This window comes from Loxodonta africana, chromosome 14 (genome assembly GCF_030014295.1).
Source record: "Loxodonta africana isolate mLoxAfr1 chromosome 14, mLoxAfr1.hap2, whole genome shotgun sequence".
Taxonomy (NCBI): domain Eukaryota; kingdom Metazoa; phylum Chordata; class Mammalia; order Proboscidea; family Elephantidae; genus Loxodonta; species Loxodonta africana.
In genome coordinates, this window is record NC_087355.1 from 32,691,626 (window position 1) to 32,714,661 (window position 23,036).

General features: G+C 40.5%; 1 non-coding gene across 1 annotated transcript; it reads left to right on the plus strand.

The window, feature by feature from the left end:
* The first annotated feature begins 652 nt into the window (after positions 1-652).
* On the plus strand, positions 653-759 carry LOC111750110 (U6 spliceosomal RNA). The gene has a single exon (XR_002785267.1). It is a non-coding gene; the product is annotated as a U6 spliceosomal RNA (small nuclear RNA).
* Positions 760-23,036: the final 22,277 nt, after the last annotated feature.

The following is a 23,036-nucleotide window of genomic DNA, read 5'->3' on the forward strand; positions in this document are numbered from 1 at the left end:
ACTTCCATAAAGATTACAGCCTTGGAAACCCTATGAGGCAGTTCTACTCTGTCCTATAGGGTTGCCGTGAGTCAGAATTTACTCAAGGGCAACAGGTTTAGTACAGGTTTAATAGCTGTTGATGCTGAACATCTTTTCATGTGCTTATTTGCCATATGTATATCCTCTTTGTAGTGGTTAAGAGTTAGACTCCTAACCAAAAGGTCAGTGGCTTAAATCCACCAAGTGCTCCTTGGAAACCCTGTGGGGGCAGTTCTCCTCTGTCAGAATTAACTCGACGGCAATGGGTTGTGTTTGGTTTGGATATCCTTTTTGGGAATGTCTTTTCTCCATTTTCTAGTTGAAGTGTTTGTTTTCTTACTCTTATTAGAGTTCTTTAATACATGTCATTTGACAGATATGTGATTTGCAAATATTTTCTCCTTTTTAGCAGGGTCTTTCCTTTCCAGAATAAAATTTAAAAAAAAAATTATAAAGTACATTTTATTGAATTTTTTTTCCTTTAGTGGATTATGCTCTTGACACCATATTTTAAGCTCCTCCTGCCCCATCTTGTTTGTGCCCTACATTATATCTGAAAACCCTGACTCTGGTAACTTCCTGAGTTTTGCCAGGTACATTCTGATATTGAGCTTTTTAAAATTTTATTCTGGTGCTCCCTTCAGCAGCACATATACTAAAATTGGAACAATACAAAGAAGATTAGCATGGCTCTTGCTCTAGGATGACATGCAAATTCGTGAAGCACTCCATATTTTTTACATGCATACCCATGTTCATTGCAGCACTGTTTACAATAGCAAAAAGATGGAAACAACCAAGGTGTCCATCAACAGATGAATGGATAAACAAATTTATGGTATATTCACACAATGGAATACTACACAATGATAAAGAACCAGGATGAATCCATGAAACATCTCATAACATGGATGAATCTGGACGGCATTATGCTGAGTGAAATTAGTCAGCCACAAAAGGACAAATATTGTATAAGACCACTATTATAAGAACTCAAGAAAAGGTTTAAACACAGAAGAAAATATTCTTTGATGGTTACTAGGGTAGGGAGGGAGGGACAGGGGTATTCACTAACTAGATAGTAGACAAGAATTATTTTAGGTGAAGGGAAGGACAACATACAATACAGGGGAAGTCAGCACAATGGACTAAACCAAAAGCTAAGAAATTTCCTGAATACAACCAAAGACTTTGAGGGACAGAGTAGTAGGGATGGGCGCCTGGGGACCACGGTTTCAGGGGACATCTAGGTCAAATGGCATAACAAAGCATATTAAGAAAACATCCTGCTTCCCTCTTTGGTGAGTGGCGTCCGGGATTTTAAAAGCCAGCAAGCGGCCATCGAAGATGCATCAGTTGGTCTCAACCCACCTGGAGCAAAGGACAATGAAGAACACCAAAGACATGAGGAAAATATGAGTCCAAGAGACAGAAAAAGCCACATAAACCAGAGACTCTCTCCGCCTGAGATCAGAAGAACTAGATGGTGCCTGGCTACCACCAATGACTGCCCTGACAGGGAACACAACAGAGATTCCCTGATGGAACAGGAGAAAAGTGGGATGCAGAACTCAAATTCTGGTAAAAAGACCAGACTTAATGGTCTGACTGAGGATGAAGGGACCCCAAGGGCATGGTCCCCAGACTCTCTGTCGGCCCAGAACTAAAACCATTCCTAAAACCAACTCTTCAAAAGAAGATAGACTGGACTATGAGACATAAAATGATACTGGTGAGAAGTGAGTTTCTTTGCTCAAGTAGACACATGAGACTATGTGGCCAGTTCCTGTCTGGGGCGAGATGAGAAGGCAGAAGGTGACAAGAGCTGGTTGAATGGACACAGGAAATACAGGGTGGAGGAAGGAGTGTGCTGTCACATTGACTAGGGTCACATAACAATGTGTGTATAAGTTTTTGTATGAGAAACTGACTTGAACCGTAAACTTTCATTTGCCCATATAAAAATAAATAAATACATAAATAAAACTCTTTTCTGTTGTTAAGCTTCTACCTCCTTTCCAACTTTCAGAAGCTTATTGAACTCTCTCATCTTTGTGTAGTCTCCCTTCCAGTCCCAGTCTACTCACTTTTCCACCGTTTTGTTGGGATAATAGAGGGAAGGATAAATAAATGCTTGTGTCCATTTCCCTATTTTAAATAAGAGCTATGCACTAATTTTTCATTGTTATGTATTTAAGGCAAGGTTTGGCAAATTTTTTTCTGTAAAGGGCCAGATAGGAAATATTTTAGGATTTGCAGACTATACTGTCTCTGTCATGACTACTCAACTCTGTCTGTCATTGCAGATTGAAAGCCTCCATAGATAACACATAAGTGGATAGGTGTGGCTATGTTCCAATAAAACTTTATTTCCAAAAAAAAAAAAAAGGACAACTTACCAGGTTTTGCCTGCAGGTGATAGGTCATTGACCCCTGATCGAAGGATGTGAAGAACATGCTTGAGAGTGGACCTCTATTCAGTTTAAAAATAATAATAAGTCGATATTCATGAATTCACAGGGAAGATGGGAGAAGCAAGGAAATAGCAGAAAAGAACTGAGACCTGATATGCTGCAGCTAAAACCTGGCCTATTTGGTGCATTTTATTACTTATTATTCATTTATTAGTCTAATTTTTTACTACTTGAGATTGAGCTAATATAATTCTACATATTTAAATAATCCCTAGCTTACTTTTTAAAAATTCACAGTAATTTCTGAGCTTTACCCAAAACTGTAAAATTTTACTCTAAAACTTAAAACGCTTTCTCTAAATATAAACAAAATGAGTCTATTAAGTTAAGCTGTGCATTTAATTCAAGAGGGCACAGTTTCTTTCTATGCAAGAAACTGCTTTGCCATCCCCTGTACAGAGCAGGCTATCATTCAATATCAGCTAAAACAGACTTATCACAAAGAAGCTAAGAAGGACCAGCATCAGTTCTTCCTTGGTTGCTCTAGAAAACACCTCAGAGATGAAACACATATTTTCCAAATGAGAATCCAGATCTCGATCACAATCTAGTCCCTTGAAGTTTTCCACTGTCCCAAAAAAGCTAGGTTCTGTCCACTCCTTCAGCTGCAGGCGGAGCATGTGTCCAGGTTGCTCCTGCCCAGCCCGTTGTCTCCTTGGGACAGGACTTCCTGCCGACATTTCTGAGGCTGGCCTGAAAAGGATGCTGTGCTGAGGAGAAGGGCTTTAGTAAAATACACAACAGAATGATTTATATAAAAAAAGATTTATACCGACATTAAATTGTATCTTATTTCTCCTATGGTATGAGGGGAGAGTAAGAATTTTCCCTCTGGGCTGAAGGTCCTGGAGCAAATCTCTAAGACTGGGACAAGTGGAAGCCGAGGGGAAGGGGACAAACTGAGAAGGGGTTCGTTTTCAAGAATGGGAGAGCCCAGAGTCTGTTACAGAATAAACACGCTGAACCCTGGTGGGGTGCCAACACGGAAGCCTGTGAAGGCTGGTACCAGGCATGAAGTCAGAGCTGTTGTGTCTGGAAGGCCGAAGCTCCCACCCTCAAGACCTGGACAGCCAGTTCTCCGCGATCAGACATGCCCCTTCCCTAATATCCTAAACTGTGGAAACACCCTCCTGCTTTTAAGAGTTTGATATAATCCTCAGGAAGGGGAAGGAGTTCCCCCAAACCTGAGATTGAATTTCTTAGCACCATGGGGGAGATAAAGCTCAGAACCAGATTTAATTTTATTTTGAACAAATAAAAGAATGTGACAGTTCTTGGACCCAAGTGTTCTGGAGCAAAAAAGCATTCTCACTAAACACACCCAGCTTCACTTGTTCTAGCCATTCAGTCATTTAACCCAGAGGCTTCCAGAAGAGAAAGTTATTTAAAAAAAAAAAAAAAAAAGGTGTTTTAGCAAAGGTTACTGCTTAAAATGGAGAGTTAGAAGAGCTTTCAGACTTGTCTGATGACATCATATAATTTATTGTTTGTTTACATGATTAGTAGTACGGGACTCAATAGATTTAAACCTTGCAAATCGCACTTTACACGGACATTAGACAGAAACCAGGTTCTCAGAGAGAGCTGGGATGTTATAAATTGTTTAACTATAAGAACCTAAGCGGTAGGCTGGTTTGAAATATTCCACACCTCACAAAGGAAGATAGGACGTGGTCTGAGCCTCAATAGAGAATCAGCTCTGGCACTATCAGGACAGCGTTGTGTCTGGAGACTAAATATCCAAACACCAGATAAGTGAAGCCTGGCTTAAGGTGAAGCCTGCAGACAAAAAAAGGACCATAGGAGGGAGGAAACGATTAAAATGTGGTCTTCAAAGTGATATTTTTACCTTTGAAATAGGCTTTTGAAAAAAATTGGACTTATTATCATTACTTGCAACTATGATTAAGTTCATAGATACTTCAAATACTTACGAGGTTTCTACCATGTACAGTGAATGCACTGTGCTAGACAAGGAGAAAGATAAAAAGATGAAGAAGACATAGTCCTGTCCCTTTTTTTCAGGAGCTTAATGGGAGAAATAAAGACAAACATAAATGAGTCTAATTAAGACAAATTACATTGTAGATTAAAACAAGAAGAGCTGTGGTAGCACAGTGGTTAAGAGCTCAGTGGCTAATCTAAAGGTCAGTGGTTCCAACAAACCACCCACTCTGCAAGAGAACATTGTTGCTTCCAAAAAGATTGTTGTTATGTGTCAATGAGTTGGTTCTGACTCACAGCAACACCTTATGTAGACCAGAACGAAACACTGCCCGGTCCTGCACCATCCTCATAATTGTGGCTATGCTTCAGCCCATCGTCATAGACACTATGTGAATTCATCTCATTGAGGGTCTTCCTCTCTTTCACTGACTCTCTGCTTTACCAAGCAAGGTGTCCTTCTCCAGGGACTGGTCCCTCCTGATAACATATCCAAAGTATGCGAGACAAAGTCTTGCCATCCTTGCTTTTAAGGAGCATTCTGGCTGCACCTCCAAGATAGATTCGTTTGTTCTTCTGGCAGTCCATTCAATATTCTTCACCAACACCACAATTCGAAAACATTAATTCTTCAGTCTTCTTTCACATGCACATGAGGCAATTGAAAATATCATGGCTTTGGTCAGTCAAACCTTAGTCCTCAAGGTGACATCTTTGCTTTTTAACACTTTAAAGAAGTCTTTTGCAGCAAATTCACCCGATGTAACACGTCGTTTGATTTCTTGACTTCTGCTTCTGTGGGTGTTGATTATGGATCTAAATGAAATGAAATCCTTGGCAACTTCAGTCTTTTCTGTTTATCGTGATGTTGCATATTGGTCCAGTTGTGAGGAGTTTTGTTTTCTTTATGTTGAGATGTAATCTATACTGAATGCTGTATGGATTCTTTATCTTCGTAAGAAAATGCTTCAAGTCTTCATTTGCCGCAAGCAAGATTGTGCCATCTGCATATCCCGGGTTGTTAATAAGCCTTCCTCTAATCCTGATGCCCTGTTCATCTTCCTATAGTCCAACTTCTAGGATTTATTTGCTCAGCATACAGATTGAGCAAGTAAAGGTTACAGCCTTGGAAACCCTATGGGGCAGTTCTACTCTATCCTATAGAATCACTATGAGTCAGAACCAACTTGATAACAATGGGTTCGGTTTTGGATATTATAAGAAAGTAATATTAACAACTAATGACAGTGAGAGGCTTCTATAAACCAAGCACCAATCTGAACTACAGCCTGTGAGGCAAATACTATTATAACTCTTACTTTACAGATGAGGAAACTGAAATCCAGAAAGGTTAAGAAACTTGTCCAAGATCCTATAACTAAGAAAGGTAGATCCAGGACTAAACAAAAAGGTTAGATTAAGGAGGCCTTTCAAAGAGGAAAAATAAGTTCTTTAATTATTTTGGAGACTATACAATTTTCCGTGTAGTTTTCCCCATAGGTATACATTTTCCTTATCCTTGCAGTGAAGTCACTTTCTTTGCGTGTGTGTGTTGGGGGGGCGGGTGTTAGAGGGGGTATTGTTATAAAAGGTGTATTTCTTCATCTTTGTCACAACAGCATGTTATACCATTATGTCGTGTTATTTATACAACGGCAGAGATGTTTTGTTGGAATGCAGCAAAAAAGAAAGGAGAACAAGGGGATATATTAAGTAACAGAAGTCTGGCAATTAATCTTGAAGTGTCTGTTTTAGTCCGAGCAGCTCTCCTTTTGGAGCTTCAGAAGCTGGCCATCTTCAGGTTCACCAGAGAAAGACAATGTGTGGACCTGCCCTTTTCTTACCTGAACTTTAACCTTCGTGATTAAACTAACTCCACAGTTTTCTTCAATGGGGACTGAGTCTTTAGCCACGATAATGATTTCAAGGCCAAGCTGCAGAGTTCTTGGTTACTGATTTTTGCAATTTTTACACAGTTCAGTAATCTTCAAAGCTCCAGGGCAGATGAGCCGTTGTTTCCTCTGATTTAGGCTCGCGAGTGTCCTGCCTGATATGAAGCCATCCCATGGCTTCTCTTTAGCACATAATAACAACGGTTTGGCAGAGGAGGATAATCAGCTCCTGGGACAGAAGCTCCTGAAATCCTGACACGGCAGACTTTCTGGCACCAGAAAACCTCAGAGGTCAAGGCTCCAGCACCCACAGAAATCCACTTGCAACACAGAGGGACCCTTGGGGCTGGGATCTGTGTTGCTGTGCACTTCGGGGTTTGGTTTGGTTTCTGATTTGAGAGTAAGCTGTGAGCTATGACTTCAAGGTCTCCAAACAGGTGATAGCAGCACAAGGTAGGAGACACAAGGAGCAGACCCACTGGGGCGTGTCGGACCGTCACCAAGCGATGTTATAGTTGAGGACCATTCTTCTCCACTTCTGAGAAGGGGGTCTCCTTAAGAAGACTTAGTCAGCTGGACACTAATCAAACGGCAAAAGATATTTATCTAAACACATGCACACACACAAATGTATACACTAAAAATTCAGGAAGAAACTGGACTGATAAATCATAGCTGGGACCGGCATAGTGCTGGCAAAGGGGGCTGAGGGAAGTCCCTAAAAGTGGCACTAGAAAAACACCTTTCATATTGTCTGAAATGAAGATGGGCTCTCTAAAAGGAAGGAAGGACAATTTAGCTGTGCCTTTTATAAGTTCTACTAGGAAAAAAAAAAAAAAAACAGGTGCAGTTACTCAGCTCTGACTGATGACACCTCATATGTCAGAGTAAAACGGTGCTCCATAGGGTTTTCAGTTTTTCAGAAACAGATCACCAGGCCTTTCTTCCAAGGTCCCCTTAGTGAACTCAAACCTCTAACCTTTTAGTTAGCAGCTGAATGTATTAAATGTTTATACCACCCAGAGACTCCTCTACTAAAATAATCCTCTTAAAATACGTAGACATTTTTGTTTGTTGTTAGCTTGTTATTTTTCTTTTTTGCCTTAGGAAAATATTTTTGGATGTTTTCTATTAATGGCTTTAAACAATTAATGTTTACCCCTAGTACAGTAGTTCATTTTGTGTAGGAGTTGCTACTCACCATGAATATCGTATTTAAGATTAGTACATTTTTTTTTTAACTACCAGGAGTTTTAGGAGAGGGAAAGAAATTTGAACTTAGCATATCTATTTCTATGACCTCTTCCTTGGACATATGAATGGAGTTTCAAGACCTGCCCCTAAGCCTGGCTTGTGACCTCCTCTCTAGGTTTTTATCTCTGTTTGCCCTGTCAACTCCCAGGGCACCTGCCCCTCAGTAGTTTAAGGACTGTATAAGAACCATTTTAATTCCAAAGTAAATACACCAGCAGTTGTTTTTACTCTGCTGCGGCTCTTTTCAAGAGACTCTTTCTACTTGAATTGTTGTTGCTGTGTGCCATCGAGTCAATTCCGACTCATAAAAAAATCGAGTCAATTCCGACTCACAGCAACTATAAAACCTGTTGCTGTCTAGTCAATTCTGACTCATAGCAACCCTATAGGACAAAGCAGAACTGCCCCCATAGAGTTTCCAAGAAGCGCCTGGTGGGTTGGAACTGCCAACCTTTCAGTTAGCAGCTGTAGCACTTAACCACTACGCCAGCTTTTGGACAGGGTAAAACTGCCCCATAAGTTTTTCTTGGCTGTAATCTTTACCGAAGCAAATAACCACGTCTTTTCTCATGTGGGGCCATTGGGTTTGAACCACCGACATTTTGGCTACCAGCAGAGTGGATAACCATTGCACTACCAGAGCTCTTTTTCTACTTGAATAGCCCACTTTAATTCTAATTTTAGTCAAAACTAAGTGAATCTCCTTTCTTCACCCTTCCTCCCCCAAACTATCAACCTAACCCATTGCTGTCCAGTCTATTCTGACTCATAGTGACCCTATAGGACAGAGTAGAACTGCCCCATAGAGTTTCCAAGGAGTACCTGGTGGATTTGAAATGCCAACCTTTTGGTTAACAGCTGTAGCACTTAATAACTACACCTCCAGGGTTTCCAAGCTATCAACCACATTTTGCTATTTAATTCCTCAAACTTGTAAGCTGGCTCTCTCTTCCCTGAACCTCCTTGCATGCTTTCTTTTCTAAGTCACCAAATAAATCATTTTCAAATGCAATCATAAAATCTCAGATTATAAATCCCTTAGCTACCAATTGGAGTCCCTAGGTGTTGCAAACAGTTAACACACTCAGCTGCTAAGCCAAAGGTTGGAAGATGAAGTCTACCCAGAGGCATCTTGGAAGAAAGATTCTGAAAAATCTGCCATTGAAAACCCTGTGGGGAACAGTTCTACCTCAACACACATGGAGTTGCCATGAGTCGGGGTTGACTAGACAGCAACTGGTCTTTAGCCACCCATTACCCAACCACTGTCTTCCCTTAACCCTACTGCAGTCAGCTTTCCTTCAAACTAACTTGCTCACTTCTACCACCAAATTTTTCCATGTGCTTCTCGTCTCTTTGCACCTGCCTTATTTTTTTTTAATTGTGCTTTAAGTGAAAATTTACAATTCAAGTCAGTTTCTCATACAAATACTTATACACACATTGTTATATGACCCTAGTTGCTCTCCCTACAATATGACAGCACTCCTACTTTCCACCCCGTATTTCTCCTGTCCATTCAGCCAGCTTCTGTTTCCCTCTGCCTTCTCATTTCACGTCCGGATAGGAGCTGCCCATTTAGTCTCATGTATCTACTTTTTTTTTTTTTTTTATCTACTTGAGCCAAGAAACACGCTCTTCACCAGTATCATTTTATATCTTATAGCCCAGTCTAATCTTTGTCTGAAGAGTTGGCTTCGGGAATGGTTTTAGTTCTGGGCTAACAGAGAGTCTGGGGGACATGTCTTCTGAGGTCCCTCCATGAAGTCTGGTCTTTTTACTAGAATTTGAGTTCTGCATCCCACTTTTCTCCTGCTCCCTCAGGGACTCTCTGTTGTGTTCCCTGTCAGGGCGGTCATTGGTGGTAGCCAAACATAATCTAGTTCTTCCGGTCTCAGGCTGATGGAGTCTTTGGTTTATGTGGCCCTTTCTGTCTCTTGGGCTTATATTTTCCTTGTGTCTTTGGTGTTCTTCATTCTCCTTTGCTCCAGGTGGGTTGGGACCAATTGATGCATCTTAGATGGCTGCTTGTTAGCTTTTAAGACCCCAGACGCCGCCCACCAAATGGGATTCAGAAAATTTTCTTAATACATTTTGTTAGGCCAATTGACCTACATGTCCCCTGAAACCATGATCCTCAGATCCCTACATCCTCTACTCTGTCCCTCGAAGTGTTTGATTGTATTCAGGAAATTTCTTAGCTTTCGGTTTAGTTCAGTTGTGCTGACTTCCCCTGTATTGTGTGTTTCTCTTCCCTTCACCTAAAATAACTCTTGTCTAATATCTAGTTAGTGAATTCACCTCTCCCTCCCTCCCCACCCTTGTAACCGTCAAAGAATGTTTTCTTCTGCGTTTAAACGTTTTCTTGAGCTCTTATAATAGTGGTCTCATACAATATTTGTGCTTTTGTGACTGATTAATTTCACTCAGCATAATGCCTTCCAGATTTTCCATGTTATTTACACTCCTATTTGTTTATTTTTTTTAAATACGCTTTCATGAAGCCTTTCCTGATTAGTCTTACCTGGTGTCCTTAACCATAGCAAACACTTCATTCATAAGTGGTCCTTTTGTTATGGAGCAGTGCCTAGCTGTAATTAGAAATGGCTGTCAACAACCATAACAATCTAGCTGACCCTTCTCTTTCCCTGTCTTAGGCATTCCCAGAGTAGATGCTCCCATGTGTAAGAACCTTGACAAGCCCCTTGGATGTCAGTATCTACTTGGTGCACAGCCCTGAACTTGGGATATGAGGGATTCATATTAGGAAGCTGACTCCACTTCTGCCTTCAAAATGGTCTGTGTGTGAAAAGTTGTCATCAAAAATTGGAATGTTAAACAGATACTTCCATCAGTAACGATCATTTTTTGCACATTCAGTATGACCCTAGCCCTGCTATCCCCTATGGAAACTACAAAAGGCTTATAAGTGGAAGCCTTTGCCCTGAGTGGTGTGTCAGAAATATTGTACTTGAAATTTCTAGAGAAAAAATAATAAAGCAGAACCACAGGGTGGTAACAGAAATCCAGAGAGGACAGAGATCATTGTGGTCTGGTCCAAGGGCTGAGTCTACCTAAGTCGGAAAACAGTCACCCAGCCAAAGATACCCCCATTGTTTTGTTGAAGCTTTCAGCATTAAATAGTTTGTCCTATGTGAGGTCTGGTTTGTCTTTTATGCCCTCTTTTAGCTCTGTGTAATAGCACAAGTCTCAGGACAGAAATTCATATTAGCTTGTGTGATTATGAAAAGGGTCTGCCTCTGCCCCAGCTAGTAGGTACATTCCCAACTGGGCCGCCTTGCTCAGGGAGCCAATCATTCCCATCATTACTCCCTGCTGAAGAACAGGTCAGATCAGCAAGTCTCCTGACTAAACAGACATCTAATTAAGGAAAAAAGCACCCATTGCCCTTTGCCCTTTCTGTCAGGTATGCTCAAGCCATGTGTGGGATTCTCTTGGCATTTCCACTCTTTGGGTTTCTGGGAGCAGAAGCATTCCTCTCTTCCAGAAAACTGCACTTGGCGCTTTCTAAGTCCTGCCACTTTCTCCCCTCTTACTAGTCATCCAGTATTGCCTGATGAACGACTGAGCTCTGAAATGTTTTCTAATTGGCCTTTCAGGGAGGTAGTTGGTTTTAACACTGGTGCCTCCTTGAATTTGGAATTTGAACTACAGTATGACTTTCATTCATAGCTTTCAGCCACTGAAACTCCAAACAACATGAAAAATTCCAGTCAACATTCTATTACTGATACATATATAATACAATGCTAATGGTATTTCTAAAGTTATTCTTAATAGAATAAAATAATCTGCATTTATGCAGTAATATGCCTTACCTGAGAATGCCAGAAAGTCTCATAATGGTCATCTGAGGAAGGAACGTGGGACTTTTACCTGCACATTTTTGCAGAGGTAGCACTTGCCAACCAATCTCCCAACGTTAGGGGATTACCAGGCTTTGCTAGAGGATTACTGCTCTATTTATAAACTTTGTCTCATCATTTCAACGTATGTTCAACACTGGTTTTGTAGTGAACGTTTACACTTTACAAACTCTACCCCTGAGTATGAGACAAACAGAATGAAAGAAGTTTTCATGAAAAGCAAAATATTAAGATTTTCAAACTGAGTCAAACATGCAAAAAGAATGCTTCAAAGCAAAAATGAGTATTTGGAAAACTTCGACTTCTAAAACAATCAAGTGATGACATTTCCATAATAATTTTTAAAAAACTAGAACCAGCTGCCATTGAGTCGATCTTGACTCCTGGTGAGTGCCCTAAGACTAAAAAAGAATCAGCTGGTCACCTTGTTTATGCTTTCTTCTTTTTGTTCTTAATGAAATAAAAATAATTTGATTCCTTCAATTTTTATTCTTGTTACAAAGTTTAAAAGACCATATGAATCACAGTTGGATCACTTCTTGTTTGCTACTGCTTGATTAGAGAGTTTTTTTAACCACCCACTAAATCGAAATGTACCTAATATGGGGTTAGCTCTAGTCATTGTTCCATAAACTCATCATCATTTTAAAAGGGCTACAGGGTCCTTTGTGCGTGGAAAGGCTTGTGTTACAGTAACGTACCCCCTCTAGTGGATGAAGAAAGAGGGAAGAATGTATTTGATTCCTTTGCTTGGGATCAGTTACAACTCTGATTTCTGAGCCCTGTCTGTACTTTGACTTGGATTCTCCCTAGAAAGCTATACTTTCCTTTTTTTAGATCCAATTTACTAAGGCTTCACCAAGCATTCTGTGACTCATTTTTGTACTTTATCTACACTGTTGTCTTTTTTTTTTGTCTCTAGTTCTGATTCTCATCATCATTAAATCGTTCAGCTAACAAATATTCATCGTCTGCCTTGTATCAGACATGGCTCTGGGCACTGGGGATATAGCAGAGAACAAAACAATTCAAAATCTACTGTCAGGGAACATAAACAATTCCACAATTAATGTTCATTTGTGTCCTTCCTACCTGCCAGACGCTGTACTTAGTGTATTTGCAATCATTATGCAGCTGAACCCCCACAACAACCTGTGAGGAAACTGAGAAGCTAAGAAATCTGCTGAAGACCGTGCAGATAGTGAGAGCTTCCCTGACCATACAATCTGTTATAGCTCACCCAGTCGTTCTGAATCTGTGGCCCTGTTTTGATTTTCTGTATGGTATTCATTTTATAATTGTCTGTCTCTTCCATCTAAAATGTACACTCCATGGAGTACTTTGGAGTCAAATAGTCCTGAGCTCAATTCTCTGCTCATTCATTATTTTTCAGTCATTTAAACGACGAGTATTTCTGGAGGCCCAGCTGCAGCAGGAGCCCTGGCGGCACAATTGTTAAAGTGCTAGGGTTACGAGTATGTGCTGGAGTTATGGCAATGAACAAGGGGTCAAGGACCCTCCTCTCCAATGTACTCTACTGCCTCCAAGAGTGAGCAAAAGATTAAAAAATACCAAGCGACGCCTAACTGGTTGGCTCAATTGAATTATTTTAGAGTTATATATCCTCTCCATTTTCTTGAAGAGTAGGTGACCCTGGATGGTACAAGTGGTTAACATGCTTAGCTGCTAACTGAAAGGCTGAAGGTTCAAATCCACCCAAAGGTGCCTTGGAAGAAGGGCCTAGTGATCTACTTCTGGAAAATGAGTCATTGAACACCCCATGGATCAGAGTTCCACTCTGACACACTTGTGGTCACCATGAGTCAGAGTCAACTGGACAGCAATTGTTTTTTTTAGGTGAAGGAAAGGGAGCTTAAAATGAACAAGATCTGATTCTTTAGAAGATTCAAAACCGTTAAACAGATTCTCACTTACCACCTCTCCTGAATTCTACAACTAGAGGAGACAGGGAGAGTCCAAAGTGACGCTCACTCTCTGATGATTCCTTTCCCCTTGTAGGGCCATTCATGCTTTGGGGTGGAGAGTGGTGTATAGATACAGGCAAGTCTGCCTTTATACATGCTGCCAAATGTTATTGGGAGTAGCACCTAATGCCAGTATACAGGGATCCATTTCCTTGATATTATTTTGTTATTTATTTCAATCATTAGTTGTCCTATACTATCATTTGTCACTAATCAAAGGCTTTATGTACAGATCGTAACAAATTATGGATACCATTGCAAAGAATGGGAATTCCAGAACACTTAATTCTGCTCATGAGGAAACTGCACATAGATCAAGAAGCAGTCATTCGAATAGAACAAGAGAATACTGCGTGGTTTAAAGTCAGGAAAGGTGTACTTCAGGGTTATATCCTTTCACCATACTTATTCAACCTGTATGCTGAGCAAATAATCCAAGAAGCTGGACTACATGAAGAAGAATGGGGCGTGAGGATTGGAGGAAGACTCATTAACAACCTGCTTTATGCAGATGGCATAACCTTGCTTGCTGAAAGTGAAGAGGACTTGAAACATGAAGATTAAAGACCACAGTCTTCAGTGCGGATTACACCTCAATATAAAGAAAACAAAAATTCTCACAACTGGACCAATAAACAGCATCATGATAAATGCAGAAAACATTGAAGTTGTCAAGGGTTTCATTTTACTTGGATCCACAATCAGCACCCATGGAAGCAGCTGTCAAGAAGTCAAAAGACATTGCATTGGGCAAATCTGCTGCAAAAGATGCCTTTAAAGTGCTAAAAAGCAAAGACGTCACCTTGAGGAAAGCTGGATGATGAATAAGGAAGATGGAAAAAGAATTGATGCCTTTGAATTATGGCGTTGGTGAAGAATATTGAATATACCATGGACTGCCAAAAAAAAAGAACAAATCTGTCTTGGAAGGAGTACAACCAGAATGCTCCTTAAAAGCAAGGAGGGCGAGGCTTCATCTCACATACTTTAGACATGGGGGATCAGTCCCTGGAGAAGGACACTGAGCTTGGTAAAATATAGGTCAGCGAAGAAGAGGAAGACCCTCAATGAGATGGGCTGACACAGTGGCTGCAACAATGGGCTCAAAATAATGACTGTGAGGATGGCACAGGACCAGGCAGTATTTCGTTCTGTTGTACATGGGGTCGCTATGAGTCAGAACTGACTCGACGGTACCTAAGAACAACAACAACAAGGGCTTTAAGAGAATGATGGCTGTCATTCAAATCTATTAACCTTTCTGTGTGTTTGAAAGTCATTAGCTTTCATGGCCTAGGTTGCCAATTGCAAAACGGTAAATATTGAAACAGTAATCTTGCCATTTGAAGTACTTCTGGCTTGAATAAATGTTTGTTCAGGTTGCAGCATTGCTCAAGTAGTTACTAGATGATGCGGCAGGATCACCCTCCAGTGCTGGGGCCAGCAGGAAAAACTGCTAAGTGCAGTAACAGCTTTTAGAATGGCTCTATCTCAATCTACCCCTTAGGTTCATATTTTAATGGGGTATTACCAGCATCTTCTTCTATTACAAGAGATATAATAAAACAAACCAAAAGGAAAAAACCAGAAAGAGTTTATTTTGGGCCAGCTGTTACTAAAAAACTACCCAGGAGATTCCTGAATATCACAAATCAAGAGGTTTAGCCTGTTATTCAGCATTTATTTAAGTTATAGGGGTGGTTCTTCCCTTCTTGATAAGTTCGTATATATGGAGTTCTGTAATGGTAAGTTTGCCAATTGGTTCTATACAATTCTTCCTTCATTGCTCCCAGATTTTTTCTCCATAGTCAAATTGTGCTTATAGTTGGACTTATAGCACAATTTAATAACAAACATCCTATTCTGAGAAGCCAAGGTACCAGTTTCTGATACGGTTAAATTACTCTTGGTCATTACTTATATTTTACACATACCAACTTCCTTGCTAAACCTGTCTCCAAGCGGATGGCTCCACACTCTACGAAGATTCTCTAAGGAGGATCTCTTATCCCTAATCTCTTCTTTCTTCCTTTCTGAGCTTCTTTACCTACAGTGTCAACTCTCACCTCCAAGCAGATTATCCCCATGTATTCCTAATTCTTCTCAAACTTTAGTCAGCTCTTCCAACTGCTCTCTGGGCATCTCTGCCTGGATTTCCCTTCCCCGCTTGAAGCTCAATATGTCCTAAACTGAACCAATCCCAAATCTGCTCCTATGTCACCATCTTCCTAATCATTGCCAAAGTCCTATCTATTGTATCTTTACAATGGGTTTTGGATCTGTCTTCCTCCTCTGAGATCCTGCTGCTCATGATCAAGTAGCCCTCACTCTTCCTTTCTTGTACTACTTTAAAATGCTTTTAACTGGACTTCATGCTTTCTGGAAACCCTGGTGGCATAGTGGTTAAGTGCTACAGCTGCTAACCAAAAGGTTGGCAGTTCGAATCTGCCAGGTGCTCCTTGGAAACTCTATGGGGCGGTTCTACTCTGTCCTATAGGGTCACTATGAGCCAGAGTCGACTCAATGGCAGTGGTTTTGGGTTTTTTGGGTTTTCATGCTTTATATCTCTTACTCAAATATACAAGCTGCTATTCATCCTCTTAAGCGCAACTGTAGTCAATTTTTCTGCTGCCCAACAACCTTGAGTAGCCTGTTAGAGAATTAGGTAGAAACTTCTTGGCCCAGCCTGTAGTCCAGGGTCTTCCACAGGATGGTCCCACCCCACAGATCCTTAGACATACACGAGGCTCTCACCAAATTAGAATTTTCATTCCTTCCCTAAGCTAACCAGAGAGCCCTCATGGTGCAGTGGCTAAGTGCTCGGCTTCTAAGCAAAATGTCAGTTCAAATCCTTCAGCTGGTCCACAGGAGAAAGATATAGCAGTCTGCTTCTGTAAAGATTACAGCCTTGGAAACCCTATGGGGCATGTCTACTTTGTCCTATAGGGTCATTATGAATTGGAATTGACTTGATCGCAACAAATCTAAACTAACCAGTACTTTCCTGTCTCTAAGTATTTTCTCAAACTGTTCCTTCACCAGTCTCAACTCCATCTTTCAAGATTCCATCCATTCTGAAAGATCTTTTGCTCAATTCCAAAGCCAACTTTTCCACAAAGTCTTTCCTAATCCCCATAACTGAGAGTTTTTCTTTCAAATCTTTATAGCACATTGTTGGTCTTACTCCCACATACTTCCTTATTTTCTTTTTCTTGGTAGTATAGTCATTTACTTTTTCTCCCGACACACACACACACACACACAATTCTCCAGGTCTGCCAAGAATGCTTTTGTTTTGTTAATTGCTGTCAAGTTGGCTCCAACTCATGGTAACCTTTTGTAAAACAGGATAAAACATTGCCCAGTCCTGCACCATCTCATGATCTTCGGTATGTTTGACTCCTTTGTTGTGGCTATTCTGGCAATACATCTCATTGAGGATTTCCTTCATTTTCATTAACCCTCTGCTTTACCAAACATGTTGTCCTTTTCTAGTGACTGGTCTTTACTGATGATGTCAAAATAAGTGAGCCAAAACCTCACCATCCTCTCTTCTAAGGAACATTCTGTTTGTATTTCTTTTAAGACTGATTTGTCCATTCTTTTGACAATCCAGTGTTCTTCACCAACGTTGCAGTTTGAATGCATCAACTTTTTCTTCTGTCTTTCTTTTTCATTATCCATCTTTCATGTACATCTAAGGCAGACATACCTAAGTGATCAAATAACAACTTTGCTTTTTAAATCATTAAAGAGATCTTTTGAAGCAGATTTGCCCAATGCAGTATGTCACTTTATTTCTTGACTGCTACTTCCATGGATATTGATCGTTGATCCAAGTAGAATGAAATCGTGGACAACTTCAACTTCTTCTTACTCTGCACCAATTGCCAAGAATATTTTTTCTCTATAGAAGCTGTGTGTAATAATTTATACATTTGTCTATTTACCTGCCTCTTTCTTGCTCAAAAAAAAAAAAAATTTTTTTTTCTTGCTATGTCTCAAAAGAGGATTGAAGATGGCTTATGTGATGTATAATATGACAAGTACCTAATCTAGAAGTGAGGTGAGAGAAGAAATAAAAACAAAGATGGACACACGAGGAGACAGAAAGAGCACTAAAAAGCATAATATGATAATCTGCACACGTGCTACTAGTGAACCACAAATATACCTCAGATTTTCTAGTGGCCATGTCTGAAGAGAAAGATACTCAATTATATAATTCTCATCTATAAAGGAATTCGTACATTTTTGTGTGCATCCAAATTACCTGAAGAGCTTATAAATTTAGAATACTCAGGCCTTATCTGCAGAATTTTAATTCTGTAGATCTGGGGCCACATCTTGGAATTTACATTTTTAGCAAGATCCTAGATTATTCTAAGGCAGTCAAAATTTTGGAAATCACTGATCTCTCAAATAAAAACAAACCCAGTGCTCAGGACAAAAACAATTATTTTTGATGTTCAGATCATGGGGGCTTTTCCTGTAGGGAAGGAAAATGGTCTGAGAAACAATGGAATTCTTACAGAGATATGAGAATGAGAGGGCCAGGGGCTATTGCTTATAATAACTATCAAAACAGGCTTTCATATAGTAGTTATACTAAAATTTGGTGAAGGGGGGTAATAAAGCCCCCAGGAAGTTGTGTCTTTTTTGTTTTGGCAGTTTGGCTTGACCCAGAATAGGCACTGAAAAAGATTATTTATCTATTCAATCTCCTCATTTTTATACCTAAAAATTAAGAAACCTTAGTAAATATGTTAGCGAAAAGCGTACAAGTTTCAGGGCCCTATCAGCACTTATATTTGTCTACAAACTATAATTCGGTTTTAGAGGCATGTTATCTAGTTAATCTTATCTTTGAAGATTATTCCCAAGGAATTTTATTATCCTGTGGGCTTGAGTTGTGACTGTGGGAGCGGGCAGAGAGGAGGGATGGAATGAAATGAGCTGGTTCTCATTAGGCTAATTATTCTTTTTGAAGACCTAAATCTGCTTTTAAAAAAAAAAAATTACCATAGCATCCATTCCAATTCATGGCAACTTCATGCGTTTCAGAGTACAACTGTGCTCCATACACAGTTTTCACGAGCTGTAATCTTTCTAAAGGAAGACGTCCCTGGGTAACGCGAACAGGTTAGCACTTGACTACTAGCCAAAAGGTTGGCAGTTGAACCCACCCAGATGCTCCTTGGAAAACAGGTCTGGTGACCTGCGTCCAAAAGGTCACAACCTTGCAAATGCCATGGAGCAGTTCAACTCTGACATACATGGGGTCACCAAGAGTCAGATTTGACACCATGGCAACTAATAACAATAATAATCTTATAGAAGTAGATCGCCAGGCCATTCTTCCCAAGCACCGCTGGGTGTATTTCAACCAACGACCTTCCAATTAGTGGTTAAGCTTCCTTTAAAAAAAAAAAAAATCACCCCAAAATCGTGTAAAGCTCTCAATATGGTTAAAGACTGATTAATTGGCATGATCAGGTAATGTGTCATTCATTTCAATTTTGTAGCAGAAAAGACACAAATTTCATTTTATTTTTCACATCTCACGTCTTGCCACTTTGAATGTGAAGTGAATCTGTAAGACTTCGGGGGTGTTTTGTAGTTTTTTGTTTTTAATAAATCAAGAAGTAGAAGGGATAGTCCTTTGTTTTTTCGTAAAAGGAATAGTTTGAACTGGTTTTAGGCAATCTATTATTTGCAGGCATAAAATTACTATTCTCCAACCTGGGCACAAAATGGTCTGAGAGGGATGCTATTCAGGCCTTATTCATCTATTTAACAGATATTTATAGAGGAGCTGATATTTGCCAGGAACTGTGCCAAATGAAAGGAGCCATGACGACACAGTGGTTAAGCGCTTGGCTGTTAATCGAAAGTTTGGCAGTTTGAACCTACCAGCCTCTCCACGGGAGAAAGATGTGGTGGTCTTCTGTAAAGATTCACAGCCTTGGAAACCTTATGGGACAGACCTACTCTGTCCTGTAGGGTCTCTGTGAATTGGAATCAACTTGATGGCAACAGGTTTGGTTTTCTTTTTTTTTTTGGTGTGTGCCAAATGATGAGAATACAAGAGTGAACAAAAGACTGCCTCCATGAAGTTTTCTGCCTTGTCTTTACAGGCAAAAAAAGAGGCAATTATTACATAGTGTGGTAGGTAGTCTGAATGAGGACACCAACTGGAGAGGGAACAAATTCATACTTGGAGGTCAGGGAAGTACTCCTGAAGGAAGTTACAGCCAAGCTAAGACATAAATACATAGGTAGAAGCTAAACAGGTCAAGGCGAGTTAAGCATGGGTTGCAATGGGATTCAAAACGAAGTCGGGAGAGGGTTACAAAAAGAGAGAACGGCTGGTCGTGAAGATTTGCGAGAGAGAATAAGGTGTGTTCCTGAAGCTGAAATGAATCGTCAGACCTCTGCACGGTGTATATAGGGCTGAGGGCAAAAAGGTAGGGGGGGGGGAGCAGATCTTGAACAGTCTTGTAATCTATATTAAGGAATTTAGAGTTTATCCCCAAAGAAATGTGGAACCATTAAGCTGGTGATCATTTACTTGCACTTAGAAAGGTTATTTGAACCTCTAAATCTCTCGGATCTTACCTTTCATCATATTTAAGATCTGTCCCTTGTTTTTTCGTAAAAGGAATAGTTTGCACTGGTTTTAGGCAATCTATTATTTTCAGGCATAAAATTATTATCGCCCAACCTGGGCACAAAATGGTCTAAGAGGGATGCTATTAGGTATCGAAACCTCATTCACCTATTCAACAAATATTTATAGAGGAGCTGATATTTGCCAGGCACTGTGCCAAATGAAAGAAGTCATGGTGACACGGTGGTTAAGTGCTCAGTTGTTAATCAAAAGGTTGGTAGTTTCCAAGCTGCACCTTGGAAACCCTATGGGGCAGTTCTACTCTGTCCTATAGCGTCTCTATGAGTAGGAATCAGCTCGACGGCAACAGTTTTTTGTTTTTGTTTTTTAAATATGATTAATGAACTCCCTTTTTGATGCTGAGACTGGAAGACCACTAAAATACAGATCATAGTTTGTATCACAGCTTACCTACAGCTCAGCTTAAGGAGATGTGAGTTGACCCACAATACAGAGTAATTTATGAAAGAATTCCCGTGGTTTTATTACTGCATTATTAGACTCAAATATCAGCTAATGAGGCTAGTTGAAGGAAAATAAAGTGCTTCCAAAATGAAAATGCTTAACATACCATGATTCCCAATGTATAGTTTGCCATCTAGTGTTAATTTGTGGGAATAAAAAACCCTGCTGGTAGATTCCAATCAGGCTCACCAGGTGGCAAATGGATGACTCAAAGCAACATTGCAATTTTTTCTTTTTTCTTTTTTTTTTTCCTGGTGGAAACATACACATCAACTTTTCAATTTTAAGATATGAGATTATACAGTGAAATCCTCTTAGGTCTGTGGAAGTAGAAAAGTGGGTGGGTGGGTGGGTTGGCTACATCTAAGAAATCAATTGCTTTTGACAAGCAGTTACCAGTTAACCAATTGGCAGTAAGTCAATTCCAACTCATGGTGGCCCATGTGTGGCAGAGTAGAACTGGGCTCCATAGGGTTTTCGATAGCTGATTTTTCAGAAGTAGGTCATCAGGCCTTTCTTCCAAGGCACCTCTAGGTGGACTTGAACCAGCAACCTTTCAGTTAGCTCCTGAGCACATTAATCATTCACACTACCCAGGGACTCCCTGGGAAGCAAGTACAGTGTAGCAAAATGCTTCTCAATTCTGGTTGTCCAACAGTATCACCTGAGGAACTTTTTAAAAAATACAGATGGCCAGGCAACACCCCAACCAAAACCCCGTTGCTGCCAAGTCGATTCTGACTCATATCGACCCAACGGGACAGAGTAGAAGTGCCCCATAGGGTTTCCAAGGAGCAGCTGGTGGATTTGAACTGCCATTCTTTTGGTTAGCAGCTGAGCTCTTAACCACTGCGCCACCAGGGCCCCTGGCAACACCCCAGACCTAGTAAATCAGATTCATTGAAGAGGGGACACAAGTCCTGGCGTGTTTTAACAGCTTCCCAGTGATTCTAATGTGCCGCCGGGGTTGAGAGCTATTGTCTGGTGGGTTAAGACCATGGATTCTGTCTCTACATGAGTTTCACCACTTAGGTGTGTCTCCTTGAGAAGGAAAATTGGGCTAATTGAACAATATCTATGTGCCTCATTAAATGAAGAATATACTATAACGTCTCCTGAGATCACTGTGAGGATTAGATAGTCATTAATGTCAAGTGCTTAGCATGATGCCTGGTACACTGAGCTCAATAAATGCCAAACATTAATATTTGTGAGACATTTAAGGGAATAAACAACCTATGGATAGGTTTGAGTCTTGGAAATCAGAACATATTACATGGTACGGTATGTGTGGTATATTTCTATTTATCTTAAACAGGTGGACCTGTGGTTTTCTTGCTTGCTGCCAGCACAGCTTCCCTGAGGCCCAGTTCAGGCTGAGGGCCGGCCACTCCCCGAGGAGCATGATGTTTCTTATCCAGTGCTGATCTAAAGCACTTCATAGATTATTCCCATTCATTCCTAATGTCCGTTGTTGGGTTCAAAATTCCCTATTCCCCAGAAGCTTTCATTTGTCCTGCTTGGGTCTTATGTCCGCTCCTGAGCTAAACAGAGGCAGAGCCTGTGTACAGGCCTGGCCGCCCGGGACGCAGCCCTGTTTGTCGATGACAGTTCCCAGGGAAAGAGGGATCACTCTTAGAGGTAGCTGTTATAACCATTTTTAAAAATGCGCTGTTCTTACTGTACAGCATTCTGAACAGAGTATCTCATGGAAAAGATGAGACGATCCCAGTGAAGAGCATGCGTTTCAGTCTGGCTGGAGAATTGGATGGGAGTGTTAGGGCAGCCAAGCTTACGAAAAACTTGGATAAGACAAATTGGATGTGGGGGACCAGGGCAAGTGGAAAATCAAGTATAGGGGTTCTAATTTAGTGAGAGAGACACTGGCAAAAATCTCTGAGAGGAAAATTAGTTTGGTTTGATGTATGTCGAGCTGATTAAAAGTAGAGGACATTCAGAAGGTGATGTCCGAAAAGGAGCTGGAAGTTCAGACTGAGAATTTAGAAAGAAAATATACGCACTGGATAAAGATCTGTGAGTCAACAGAATGGATGTGATAGTTGAAGTCATGGGCAGCCATGAGTCCCCTCAGAGTGACTGGACAGAATCAGAAGACAAGATGACCAAGGATGAGACTCTGTGGAAGAGCATCATACCAGAGGAAGAAAAGCCAGCAAAGGAGACTGAGAAGAACACCAAGAAGAGAGTTTTAAAAGTGTGATTTAAAAAAACACAGAGATCAAGTAAGAGGAAATAACTACGAAAGGGCCAAGCTGAAGGCAGAAAACATTTGGTTTCTGTAAACAGGATGTCACTGGGGACACCCACTGGAATTCCTGGGTGGTACAAATGGTTAAGCTCTCAGCTACTAACCAAAAGGTTGGCAGTTCCAATCCACCTAGAGGTGCCTCAGAAGAAAGGCTTGGTGATCTAGTTCCAAAAGA